Source organism: Phyllobates terribilis, unplaced genomic scaffold, assembly GCF_046119375.1.
Source record: "Phyllobates terribilis strain yellow unplaced genomic scaffold, ASM4611937v1 Scaffold_11__3_contigs__length_659146591, whole genome shotgun sequence".
In the NCBI taxonomy this organism is placed as follows: domain Eukaryota; kingdom Metazoa; phylum Chordata; class Amphibia; order Anura; family Dendrobatidae; genus Phyllobates; species Phyllobates terribilis.
The window spans coordinates 402,722,715-402,737,056 of NW_027362771.1; positions in this window are offsets into that span (position 1 = coordinate 402,722,715).

A 14,342-nucleotide genomic window follows, 5' to 3' on the forward strand; every position below is an offset into this window, starting at 1 on the left:
AGTCCCCAGTACCAGGACGACGTGTTCGTCAGCCGGCGGGACGTCGAGCCGCGCCTAAAGAAGGGACACCCTGGCCGGAACCTCTTCCCGGGTGATACAGTGACCTTTTCTCGCCACCAGGGGGTGCGAGGGTGGTACGCCCTGGACATACACAAAGTGTTCGGGAGCGACGCCACCCCGCGCTCGGCCTCAGGGGAGGAATGAGCCCTTTCCTAGGAGAGAGCCCGAGGTCTAAAGCAGCCCCCGGCTGTTGCAGTTTTCGTTTACAAGTTTTAAAAAAAAAAAGTTGACTTTTCTATTTTTGATTTTCTACTAATCCCCGGTTTCTAGAGACATGTGTCCCTGCGGACTGGCAGCAGACAGACTCTTTCTATTGTAAATAGTTTGCATCTCTTTAGTTGCTCCATATTGGTTTTATACAAAAACCGCGGATATTCTCTACCTCAAAACCTCAGAAGAAAAACCTGTCAGGGTGGCTCTCTGGGAGGTCCAACTCGGGATTTTCATGCCCTGCAGCCACCCCAGGGCCCACGTTGAGGGTTTAGGGCAGGTCCCTCGCACTTCTGAACTGACTCTGCGTCTTTGCACCTTAACCCGTCTGTTTGCACATAATGTCTCTGGAAAAATGCTAGCACTTTTAAAATTTTATACTTTTGTAATTTTATATGTACCCTGTTATGCAATGCTTAAAAAGATGTGCCTCCCATAAAGGGAAGATAGTTCATGTTTATATTAAAAAGAAAATTCCTGGGTGTTACTTCTTTTGCAGCCCGCGGACGTGCTGTGTTTTACCAGGGGGGAATGTGGCGCCCCTGGGGGTTCGACCGCCACAGGGATGCTGCACTTCTCTAATGGAGTGTAGTGTTCCTCCTCTGAGGTAAGAACAGTGTGATAGTCGTGACCCAACCTTTGCATCCAACACCACATTTCTCCACCAGAGGGAACTGGTATGCACTAGGTGCTGCTCCCCTGGTTACAGAGAGACTGGGGAACCAAGAGTTAGGGGAACCAGTTAGTGGGTGAGGGTGGAGGACTTACAAATTAGTTACACTTTAAATTTCATATTTAATAAAAAGCCATCTTTGGTCTTGGTCGATCTTTCGCTGGTCCTTGTTAGTCAAGGTCTTTCGGCTGTTCTCTGTGCTGTCATAGACTGTGTGTAATGTGACCTCCCTCCCGGATCGCTGATCCTGTGTGGGCTTGGACTGGTAAGGGACACAGCCCTCGCACCCTGGACTTGGGACGAGGGGCAGGTTGTAGACCAGGAATGTCTCAATCCGGCCAATGACCAGAACCAAGAAGGCCCGGAGCTCAAGAGTGTGGCTCCACAGCAAATGGATCCCAGGCAGGATGCAGACGGAGCGGAGTACGCCACCTGTCCTAGCCATGCTGATATATTCAAAGGGACTCCGGCTGCAAGAGGGGTACCGGCCCCCGACACCCGACCTTGCTACTCCAAGTCCTGGTCGGGAAAGCCTGGTTGGCCCAGAGGATCCCACCGGGTATCGGACGGAGCGGAGCTGCCACCCGTGCCCTTGTTATGAGAGGAGCTCAGAGGGAGACCCGGCCTATTAGCACACACACGGACAGGAAAGCATTCGGTCTGTAGTTCAGGAACACTCTGCAGTAGGGTCCCAACTGAATGCTGGACTTACTCGGAGGTTGTCGGACCCTCGTCCCTGGTGACCGCAGGACTCTGCGGGGAGCAGGGAGTCGTCTTCCTTCTGCCATCTCTAAAGTGAGTAAAGCCTTGGAAGTTCACCCCTATGGCCTCTGGACTGTTTATTCCAAACCCACACAGCATGACGCGGCGCCCGTCTCCCTCAACTACTACCCACATTCTCCTGTCCCTCTGCCCTGAGGCCCTGCTCCACCTGTGGGGAGTAGTAATAACTTTGGCCGCCATAACACCAGGCCTCAGCGGACTGCAGCGGCGCTGGTGGCCCTTCACCAGGCACCACAGGTGGCATAGTCATTTAAATCAGCCACTCAACCCGCATGAGCCCACACCATCTCTTTTAATGTGACGGCCCTGAGCTCGGGTCGGGTCCGGGCAACGGCTGCACCCCATCTCTCCATCACAGGACCCGACTCCGAGTCCCCCATCACCCAGGGTAAACTAAAAGGGCTTTTTCGAGAATGAGGCGTCACATTAGGGTCCAAACACACTAGGATTTAATGTTGTTAGGCTATGATGTGCCCTTTTAGATATTGTTACTCCCCAATCATGGCTCCTACATCGGTCACTGCATCTTCCCTCTGCAGCTCTCCTTCTCTCTCTGTTCTTTTTCTGCATTGTGTTAGCAGGCTAACTTTGCTTATCTCTTTGATGTCATCTTTATAAACCTCTTAAGACTCATCCACACACTGCCTGAGAATTTTTGGGGACCACCACGCAACTATGTAGGAATAAAACAAACAACTAAGCGGTAACTGTGTTATTTTCATTGTATTACATAAATGCTCAATGTTTTTAAACCAATTGGTAATTTAACTTAATTAATAAGGTTAAGGTCAGATTTATGCATCCAAGTGATGCGAGCCAAGCAAGGACTGAAATGCACAAGCTGGCCGTGAGTCTCTTGACCTAAACTTAAAGGGGTACATTGGGGAAATAAATAATATTGTATTGTCCCTGCCCTCATTGTCCCCTGCTGCAGTTAAGGAGACATTATGAGGGGGCTGGCTGCAGCTATGCCCCCTCTTCTCAGACTGGCTGTTACTCACAGCTGGGAGCTTCACACTGCTGTGTGACATAATGTCCCAGACGGGAAGGGGGAGCAGTGAGAAGAAGCGGCTGTCACACTGAATTACAGGTGTTCTAAAGATAATAGAACTGCACTGGGCATCTCATTTTTATAGTTTGAGGGCAGGGACAGGACAGATTTTTTTTATCCATATTGGCAAAGGACTAATCTGTTGCAATGTATAGGCTCTTTTACTTTAAAATAAGCCATGTACATCATGTCATACATCTACCAGAAACTATGTTTGTTCATCTGCATATTTAACAGCATCACCGGCTCTCGAGAGGAAACAAATCTGACCATCAAAATGAGCAGGAATTAAGCTCTCCTCCTGCTTCTCATTATCAGTTTTCTGGTAACCAGTCCACATGCACAAGTAGTGCCTGGTTATTGTCATCCATATCATCATCCTTATCTACTGCCTTCCACACTCTTCCTCCTCTCCCTTCATTGAATCATCAATAAGCATTTTGTTTGCCCAAGAAACATTCGTTTAGTCATCTGTGTAGAAACTAAACTACCACCTTCCTGGTTGGGTCTCCATCTGGTGTGTTTCTTCTAGTGGAAAGGGTGTCAGTCCCCATTATACAATTTCTACTCTGGTGAAATTGATGCCACCTTAGTGATGTATGGCAATAATTTTTTGAAATGTGGAGAATCCAAGTTGGGTCTCCTTCATGTGTGTTGCCTGTAGCAGTAGGGCTCCCACACCGGCTGGTCTGCACTTACTTTCAGTCAACTACCTGTATTACTATCCTTAAATTTTTCCAGCAATAGTAGTCTACAAAATTGATATTTGTGCCACCTGAGTGTGACTGAGCAGAAAAGCAGTTTGAGTTGTTGCATGAGGTATCAGGGCTCCCAACACAGCAGGCCTACACCGATCCCTCACATACCTCGTCTTAATTTGAAGTTAAATTCAAAGCTGTAAATGCTGGCCCAGACCATGATACCTCATGCATGGCCCATGGCTGACTGCTGCTGTGCCATTATAAAATTTATACTGTGGGTCAATTAATGCCACTTTTCCTGGTGTCTGCCCCGAATTTGAACTGTTTAGGCAGCTTTTGTGCCCCTTTGAAGGTGTTGTATATGGGTTTGCTTTTGCATCCCATTGAATGCAATGGGATTCAGATATGTTCAACAAACTGTTTGGCGAACATCATGAAATTCATCGATCCGAACCAAATCGAACCTTGAAAGGTTCACTCATCTCTACTGTTGACGCCTCAGCTGATCAGCTGTGGCTGCAGGCTGGTTTGCTATACTTTTCTAATTGGTTCTTGAAGGTATTACGGCATTGATCCATCCACATCACTAGAACAACGCAGTAATACCTTCAAAAAACACTGTATCAATATCAACTATATCAATTATAGTCAATAGTTGGCAACTACTAATGTGATAATGATGGTCTATCCTAAGAAAAAGCTTTGAATTTTTAAAGGTTGGCTAAATAATTTAAATGTATGGCACAATTTGTTTGTGAGTACAGAATGTATAACATTGTTGTTCACGGCTTTTGTGTATGACATATTTGTATAGGGCTTTGTGGACCATATATGGCGCAACAGGTACTCTTTTTCAAGTGGTTGTACAGGCATGATGTATTGATGACATATCTGCTTGATAGGTCATTACTAGCAGATCAGTGGGGATCCAACATCTAGCACCCCTTTGATCTGCTACTAATTAGTGTTGAGCCACCCCCGTAGTGTTCGAGTTCGGTTCGGTTCGTCGAACACCCGTGTGTTCGCCGAACTGTTCGTCGAACTGTTCGTCGAACACCTTCGAACACCGTTAAAACCAATGGCAGGCAAACAAAAACACATAGAAAACACCTTCAAAGGTGTCCAAAAGCTGACAAACTGCTCAGAAGACACAACTAACACATGGAAAAGTGACAAGTACATATAGTCATGCGAAAAGAAAAGAGGTGGAGGAGTAAAAGGAGGGGGAGACACAGATATAGGCATGTCATGCCCTTCTAAAATCCAAAAAGTGAGAAGCCGAGACGGCCAGTCCGCTCCTGCCCGTGCCACCTCCGTGTCGCCGGGTTTGTGCCAGAGCCGCGGTGAACCCTGACGGCCAGCCCCCCTCTCCCAATACTGGTGCCTGTCCGCTGGTGGGTCGAGAGAGCCCCCCTGTGGTGGAGGCAGCTCTAAGCTTTTTAATTTAAATTGTCCCTCTAATTTGAATGAATACACTTTAAATCCATTTACAAGGATCTATTGGAGGGCAAGTCTCATGCCAGCAGCCGCGTAATTCCAGCTCCAGTAGGGTCCACTAAAGCTGCTGCAGTTAAAAAGCTTTTATAAGGATCGAGCTCGGCTGTCCACCGCAAGGCATCCTAGTGCCAGTCCCAGCCCCTTTGCCTTGGGGTGCCTCCTGATGCTCTTCACTAAGTATCCCGTGGTCCCGAAGCATTTCCTTTGAAAAAATTAAGTGTCCAAACTACAGGTGGTGTAGCTTGCTTAACAGCCGGGATAATCCGCTGACTAGCAGACACTGCTACTAGGCACAAAGTATTTCCTGGGCTAGATGCAGTTAAAAATTTGTAAGTAGATACTCTCGTTGGATGCTGAGAAAGCATTCCATAGAGTCTCCTGGCACGCCATATATGATTCTCTTAAAAAGCTTGGGGTAGGGGTCTAGGGGACCGTTTTATAGCCAAAATCACGGCCCTGTATCACAATACGTCACCTAGGCTGAAGATAAATGGAACTGTAGCACCGAGGGCTCGGTTGCTACAGACGTATTGCACCTCACCCAGAGGTGTGATATCTCACTCTCAGATAAGGATGGAGTGTGGATCAGGACCCGACACCTGCATGCATTACACCACATTGCCGTGGGGCAGGGCGACCAATATGCCCCTGAGATGGGCACGACAGTCCCTGTCCCTGGCTGGAGTGGGGGGAGGGAACACTGAGGAAGGGGAACCCTGCAGTGCAGGAGCAGGGAGGAAGCAGTTCCTGGGTGCATTGAGAAGGGAGTATAAAAGGTGGGCACCATCTTAGTTCAGTGCAGAGAAGTCTGAGCAGAAGTGGCAGGGAGCAGGGGCTCTGCATGAGCTCTGCTCCGGAGGCGGGCCTAGTAACAGAGGCCCAGGCCTGCAAGAGGGAGAAGGAAGGAAGAGGAGCGGAGAAGGCTCCAGGAACGAGGAATGAAGGGATCCCAGGGGTGCGGACGGGCGAGTCGCCACCGCACGCCCGAATCCACCTGCGTGGAGGGGTCAGGCCAAAGGGGGAGACCGGTCCCCGAACTAGTGGAGGCAGGAAACGACCCTCAGCTAGAAACCGGAGGCTCTGACATTTTATGTGGCGCAGCCCCTTGCTCCACCCGCTAGGAAGGCACCACATAGGGTCAGGGAAACTGGCGCCAAGTTTACCAAGAGGAGGCCCGAGGCAGCCGGACAGAAGTGTTGGTAAGAAAGGCCAGACAAAGGACACACAAAGGGGGTCCTGTGAAGCGCTCCAAAGTTATCTGGGAGTTGTCTGAGCCCCTCACCTGGTGAGCACAGTACGACGTGGGCAGCCGTTACCTGCAGACGTGGTCTGGATAATAAGAACTGTGAGTAAAGGCCCTGAACTGCATCACTGACTCCGTGTCGTTACTGCTGCTGCCCTGCACCATCACCCCCATCCTCCGCATACACTGCCCTGAGGCTATACTCCTCCCGTGGGGAGTTATGCTACGCTCTGCTGCACCCACAACACCAGCCTTAGCGGTCTGCCCTGTAGCGGCGGTTCACTCTGACCGCAATCCACGGGTGGCGTAGTCGGACATTTAAACATCAAAACCACATAAATAGTTCCGCCACTGGTTTGACCGCCCTGAGCCACGGAACCGGATCGCCGCCACGAAGACTACAACCACCAGCATCCACCAAAAAGGGTCCGGCTCCGGGTGTCCCAAGGCCCAGGGGGTGCGTCAGAACATTTTCATCACCTTTCACAATCACCAATGGGACAAGGCAGGGATGTCCTCTGTCCCCTCTCTTATACATCCTAGTGACGGAGCACCTGCTCTCATCAATTCGCCATAACCCCAATATTAGGTGGATTGAGGTGGGAGGCACCGAGTACAAGTGCTCTCTATTTGCTGATGATGTCCTAGTATATATCACTCAATCACATATATCCATCCCTGCTGTTATGGCTGAAATAGATCACTTTGTTACATGGTAAAATTTTAAAATCAATGCAGCGAAGTCTGAGGCCCTCGATGTCTCCCTCCCTAAATCCATATAGGATTCCATCCAGTCCAACTTTCCCTTTGCCTGGCCCTCACAGGGTATCAAATACTTAGGAATTCCTATTCATAGAGACCTCTCCCATCTATGTTATCTTAATTTTGGGCCCTTTATTGAACAATTCCATACAGACCACGGTTGGCAAGTTAGAACTGTAAGATTCACTACGTGAACCACTGGTGTTTTGTGGAAAAGCACATGTACACCGCGTTCCAAATTATTATGCAAAAAGTGTTTAGGAGTGATAAGGGAAGAATTTGTTTGTTTGTCAGTTAAACTCATTGATGGTGATGTGTGTCAGGGCTCTTTATATCACTGTAAGCAATTGCAGACACCTGTGCTAATTAGTTTGGCAGGTGTGTCCAATGAAAGGCAAGACTACTTAAGAAGGCTCTCTCACATTATTAAGCAGCCTACATTTTCTGCCAAAATGGGAAAGAAAAAGGATGTGTCGGCTGCTGAGAAGCAACAAATTGTGGAGTGTTTAGGTCAAGGCATGACTACAATCAACATTGTGCGATGATCAGGATGAAGTGTCTTGGCAATCAAGAAGTATGTAGCTGATTCACAGTACACACGTGTGCGTGCTGATAAGGGCAAATTGAGGACTCTTTCCTACAGGCAATTACGTCAGGTTGAAAGAGCAGCGGCAAAAAAGCCTTGTCATAGCAGCAGACAAGTTTTTGAAGCTGCTTGTGCCTCCAACGTCCCCCGAACAACAAGATGCAGGGTCCTTCAGAGGTTTGCAGCTGTGCATACGCCATCCTGTCGACCTCCTCTATCCACTTCACACAAGCAGAAACGGCTCCAGTGGGCCAAACATTACATGAAGACTGATTTCAAAACTGTTTTGTTCACGGATGAGTGCCGTGCAGCGCTCGATGGTCCAGATGAATGGAGTGGAGGATGGCTGGTTGATGGACACCCCACGCAAACACGGCTACAGCGCCAACAAGGAGGAGGTGGAGTAATGTTTTGGGCTGGAATCATGGGGAGAGAGATTGTTGGCCCCTTTAGGATCCCTGAAGGCGCTAAAGATGAACTCCATAATGTATGTGGATTTTCTCAAACAGCACTTCCTGCCATGGTTCAAGATGAAGAACCGTGTATTTCACAGCAAGATCATTTTTCTGCATGATAATGCACCATCTCATGCTGCACATAAAACATCTGCATCTCTGGCTGATATGGGCATAAAAGGGGACAAACTTATGGTGTGACCCCCATGCTCCCCTGACCTCTACCCCATTCAGAACCTTTGGAGCATCATTAAAAGGAGTGTCTATGATGGCGGGAGGCAGTTCACATCTAAGCAACAGCTCTGGGAGGGTATTCTGTCCTCATGCAAAACAATTGAAGCAGAAACCATCCAAAACCTGACAAATTCAATGGACGAGAGAGTTCAGAAGCTCCTTTCGAACAAGGGGTCCTATGTGAAAATGTAACATCACCTAGAATAAAGTTTTGAGTTGAAAACTGTTTGATTTCAGTTTCTAACAACCTGCTAATGCTTATAATTTCAAAAATGACCATTTTTTTGGTCTTTATTAAAATGAAAAGGTTGATCGAAAAGTTTGGGGGATCTAAGAGTGTGGCAACCCAGTAGTCATGATTACTTCGAATTCTGACAATATGAGGGTCATGCTGCAGGTAGTGCAGCAAGAAGGCACTTATGTGTCTTGCGCATCTCGGAGCCCCAAAATTATTTTCCGGGCTAGATGCAGCTAAAAATTATTTTTAATTTTAAATCTGGTGAAGCTTATTATAGATGGCCTAATAGGATCAGTGCTGCACACTGCTACAAAGCCCAAATTATTTTCCAGTCAAGATACAGATAAACATGATTAGTAATTTGAAAGCTTAAAACGGTTGGTAGGGTGATTTTAACCAATCATCAAGCTTTTACTCTCCCCAGGATGACACAGGGGTAGAAAAGTCGTTTCGGATCCATGATTTGTTCATCTTTATGAACGTGAGTCTGTCTACATTATCAGTGGAGAGCCGCGTGCGCTTATCTGTCAGCACACCACCAGCAGCGCTGAACAAACGTTCAGACAGAACGCTGGCTGCGGGGCATGACAAGATCTCCAAGGCGTAAGTGGCTAGCTCCGGCCATTTATCCAGATTGGAAGCCCAAAAAGAGCAAGGGTCCAGTGACACAGTCGTGGCTTCAATGTTTACTTGGAGATACTCCTGTACCATCGTCTCTAGGCGTTGACTATGTGTCAGACTTCTTGTCTCCTGTGGCCTTGCAAAGGATGGGCTAAAAAAGTGGTGAAATGATTCCGCAAAATTGATGTTACCAGCAGATACTGTGGTTCTGTTACGGTTTGAGTGCTGAACACTTGACGGTCCCACGGTTGGCAAGTTGGAACTGTGAGATTCACTACGTGCACCACTGGTATTTTGTGGAAAAGCACATGTAAGATTCTGCAACAGTCTCTGCTGATACTCCTGCATGCGTGCATCCCTTTCTATGGCAGGAATAATTTCTGCAAATTTACTTTTGTACCGGGGATCTAACAGTGTGGCAACCCAGTAGTCAGGATTATTTCTAATTCTCACAATTCGAGGGTCATGTTGCAGGTAGTGCAGCAAGAAGGCACTCATGTGTGTTGCGCATCCAGGAGCACCAAGTCCCTGTTGTGTTGGTGGCGAGGTAACAATCATGCTTCCTTCCTCTGTCCTCTCCCCCCAACCTCGCACAACAGAAATGTGATCAAGGTCTCCCTCATCTGATGAGTCTTCCATCAGTTCGTCCTCCACTTCTTCCTGGGCTCCTGCACCTTCCTCACTAGTTTGGCTGCTACCATGCGCCCTGGTAAAACCATCTCCCCCACCCTCACATGCCTGCCGCCTTGGTGCTGCCGACCTTCTGGACCTTGCAGATGTTAGCCCTTCCGCATACAACTCCTCCTCCTCTACTTCCTCCACCTCCTCTTGTGCCACCACCTGACTCCGAATTCTGTTTAACATGTGCTCCAGCATGTAAATCACCGGAATAGTCATGCTAATAATGGCATCGTCAGCACTAAACATCTTCGTCGCCATTTCAAAACTGTGCAGAAGGGTGCATAGGTCCCTGATCTGAGACCACTCCTCCAGCGTGATTTGCCCCACCTCTGAATCTCGTTGGCCCAGGCTATACGTCAGAACGTATTGCACCAGGGCTTGTTGGTGCTGCCACAGTCGCTGCAACATGTGCAGAGTTGAATTCCACCGGGTAGGCACATCGCATTTTAGCCGGTGAAGTGGCAGGCCCAACGACTTCTGTAGAGATGTAAGTCGCTGAGCTGCGGGATGCGAACGGCGGAAGTGAGCACACAGCGACCGTGCCCTCTGCATAAGGCCATCTAGTCTGGGATAGTGGGCTAAAAATTGCTGGACAACCAGGTTCAACACGTGAGCCATACAAGGCACGTGTGTGACATTGCCCCGGCGAAGGGCCGCACCCAGGTTTGCAGCATTGTCGCACACGGCCTTCCATGGTTTCAGGTCCAGTGGAGACAACCATTCATGAAATTGGTTCTCCAGAGCTGACCACAACTCCTCAGCTGTGTGACTCACATTTCCCAGACATTTCAATGTAAAAACCGCCTGATGACGTTGAGCCCTACTGCCAGCATAGTAAGGAGGTGTGCAGGATCCCTTCTGCGCAGTTAGAAAGCTTGTGGCATGACCAGACAGGCTTTGGTTGCAGGTGGAAGACCGAGAGGAGGTTGAGGAGGCAGAAGCAGTGGAGGAAAAATGACATAAAGAGGATTGACGCACAACTCGTGGGGACGGCAAGACTTGGACAGCAGCCCCTTGTCCTGCTGTCACCATAGTTACCCAGTGCCCAGTCAGCGACATGTAACGCCCCTGTCCATGCCTACTCGTCCAAGTGTCTGTGGTGAAATGCACCCTGTCACACACAGAGTTTCTCAAAGAAGCGGTGATGTTGTGTGCGACATGCTGGTGGAGCGCAGGCACACCTTTCTTTGAGAAGTAGTGCCGACTGGGCATCTGGTACTGGGGCACTGCGACGGACATAAGGTCTCGAAAATCCTCTGTGTCCACCAGGCGGAAAGGCAGCATTTCTGTAGCCAAGAGCTTGCAGATGGTGAAATTCAACCTCTTAGCTTTCTCATGGCTAGGAGGAAATGGTCTTTTACTTGTCCACATCTGAGGGACCGAGGGCTGGCTATTGTGCTTAGACGGGGTTGATAAGGGTGTCCCCGGCAAACTGCCGGTCTGTGAGGAAGATGCAGGCGGACATGTTAGGTTGCCTTGATCCAAAGGTGGTGCTATCGATGTCGGACAGCGCTCAAGACCAGCTGGTGTTACCACCTCCAAAGAAAATGATGACCTGCCAATCACGCTGGCTGTTGCGGGTAAAGAGGTGGCAGGTCTGCACCCCAAAACAGGTGTGACTGCTGTCCCCCCAGTCACAAAGGATGAAGAGGCTGCGGATGCACAAGATATGGCAGACGGTGGTTGGCCCGGCCGGCTAGACCGCATTGTAGCACACTGAGCTTCCCACTGCAACTTATGCTTCATGTCCATGTGCCGGTTCATGCATGAAGTACTCAAACTATGTATTTTTTGGCCTCTACTTAGCTTTTGCTGACAAATGTTACAGATAACACGAGTTGGGTCATCTTTATCGATCTGAAAAAATGCCCAGGCTATGCAAGGCTTAGCACCCATGCGACCTGAAGAGCCACCACGACTTGTGGTGAGAGGCAGAGTTGTGTTTGAGGATGCAGTTGTTGACGTGCTTCCAGTACTATGTCTCTGTCCAGGAAGGCGCAACCTGACCTCGTCGTCACTAGCATCTTCCTCCACCTCCTCTGCTGACCTCATCTCTTGGCTGACTGTGGGTTGACAGTAAGTGGGATCTCCGACCTCATCATCATCACCCTGTGCGTTATCACACCCGTCGTCCTCAGAGCCAACCTGTTCCTGCCCTGACAAAAAACTAAAGTTGTCGCTCCAATCAGGTATTTGAGTCTTATCATCGTCTTCCTCATTGTCTCCACCAACAGGAGTTACAGTTTGGGAATGAGGGTCTACATTATGGTCAGAACCTTCTGCGTCTGGTCCTGGATCCGACTCATAAAGATTCTGGGCATCAGTGCAGATCATTTCCTCGTCTGGATTCACAGAAGCGCTGGAGTCGACCTCTGATTCCCAGGCTATAGTATGAGTAAACAGCTCTGCAGACTCAACCATCTGTTCTACCTCATACTCAGACGGGCAGCTGGAGATTTGGGAGCTGTGAGGAAGCAAGTGCGATTTGGGTGACACCTTTGAGGACTGGAGTATTTGTGATGTTGAAGTTGATGTGGAGGAGAGCCCACTTTAAGGAGCACTTGATATCCGTTGAAGCACCTGCTGTTTTTGTGCCTCATCTGGAATTTGTAGCGATTGGCGTGGCCGTAAGAAAGGGATCTTATCACATTGTCCGCTAAAAGAAGTAGACATTTTAGTTTGGCTGGAAGATGGTCTTTCTTCTGCACCTACCCCAAGGACACAACCTTTTTTCCCCTTCCCAACACGCCTATTCCCCTTTCCACCAGCAGCAGGCCTTTTTCCACTCATTTTGGTGGTTAACTAATTCACAACTCTGGAGTTGTTTGCACAAAAAAACAATGGATGGTAACCGAGCAGAGCTGAGTGGCCAAACTGTGGTATTAGGCCAAAACTATTGGCTGGGTTAGATGCAGAAAAAAATTATTTTTAATTTGCAACCTGATGGAGGTCAGTATAGATGGACTAATAGACCAAGTCCCACACACCGCTAGAAGCCCAAATATTTTTTCAGAGCTAGATGCAGAAATTTTTTTTATTCAATTTGCAACCTGATGGAGGTCAGTATAGATGGACTAATAGACCAAGTCCCACACACTGCTAGAAGCCCAAATATTTTTTCAGAGCTAGATGCAGAAAAAAATTATTTTTAATTTGCAACCTGATGGAGGTCAGTATAGATGGACTAATAGACCAAGTCCCACACACCGCTAGAAGCCCAAATATTTTTTCAGAGCTAGATGCAGAAAAAAAATATTTTTAATTTGCAACCTGATGGAGGTCAGTATAGATGGACTAATAGACCAAGTCCCACACACCGCTAGAAGCCCAAATATTTTTTCAGAGCTAGATGCAGAAATTTTTTTTATTCAATTTGCAACCTGATGGAGGTCAGTATAGATGGACTAATAGACCAAGTCCCACACACTGCTAGAAGCCCAAATATTTTTTCAGAGCTAGATGCAGAAAAAAATTATTTTTAATTTGCAACCTGATGGAGGTCAGTATAGATGGACTAATAGACCAAGTCCCACACACCGCTAGAAGCCCAAATATTTTTTCAGAGCTAGATGCAGAAAAAAATTATTTTTAATTTGCAACCTGATGGAGGTCAGTATAGATGGACTAATAGACCAAGTCCCACACACCGCTAGAAGCCCAAATATTTTTTCAGAGCTAGATGCAGAAAAAAATTATATTCAATTTGCAACCTGCTGGAGGTCAGTATAGAAGGACTAATAGAACAAGTCCCACACACTGCTAGAAGCCCAAATATTTTTTCAGAGCTAAATGAAGAAAAAAATTATTTTTAATTTGCAACCTGATGGAGGTCAGTATAGATAGACTAATAGACCAAGTCCCACACACTGCTAGAAGCCCAAATATTTTTTCAGAGCTAGATGCAGAAAAAAATTATTTTTAATTTGCAACCTGATGGAGGTCAGTATAGATGGACTAATAGACCAAGTCCCACACACCGCTAGAAGCCCAAATATTTTTTCAGAGCTAGATGCAGAAATTTTTTTTATTCAATTTGCAACCTGATGGAGGTCAGTATAGATGGACTAATAGACCAAGTCCCACACACTGCTAGAAGCCCAAATATTTTTTCAGAGCTAGATGCAGAAAAAAATTATTTTTAATTTGCAACCTGATGGAGGTCAGTATAGATGGACTAATAGACCAAGTCCCACACACCGCTAGAAGCCCAAATATTTTTTCAGAGCTATATGCAGAAAAAAATTATTTTTAATTTGCAACCTGATGGAGGTCAGTATAGATGGACTATTAGACCAAGTCCCACACACCGCTAGAAGCCCAAATATTTTTTCAGAGCTAGATGCAGAAAAAAATTATATTCAATTTGCAACCTGCTGGAGGTCAGTATAGAAGGACTAATAGAACAAGTCCCACACACTGCTAGAAGCCCAAATATTTTTTCAGAGCTAGATGCAGAAAAAAATTATTTTTAATTTGCAACCTGATGGAGGTCAGTATAGATGGACTAATAGACCAAGTCCCACACACTGCTAGAAGCCCAAATATTT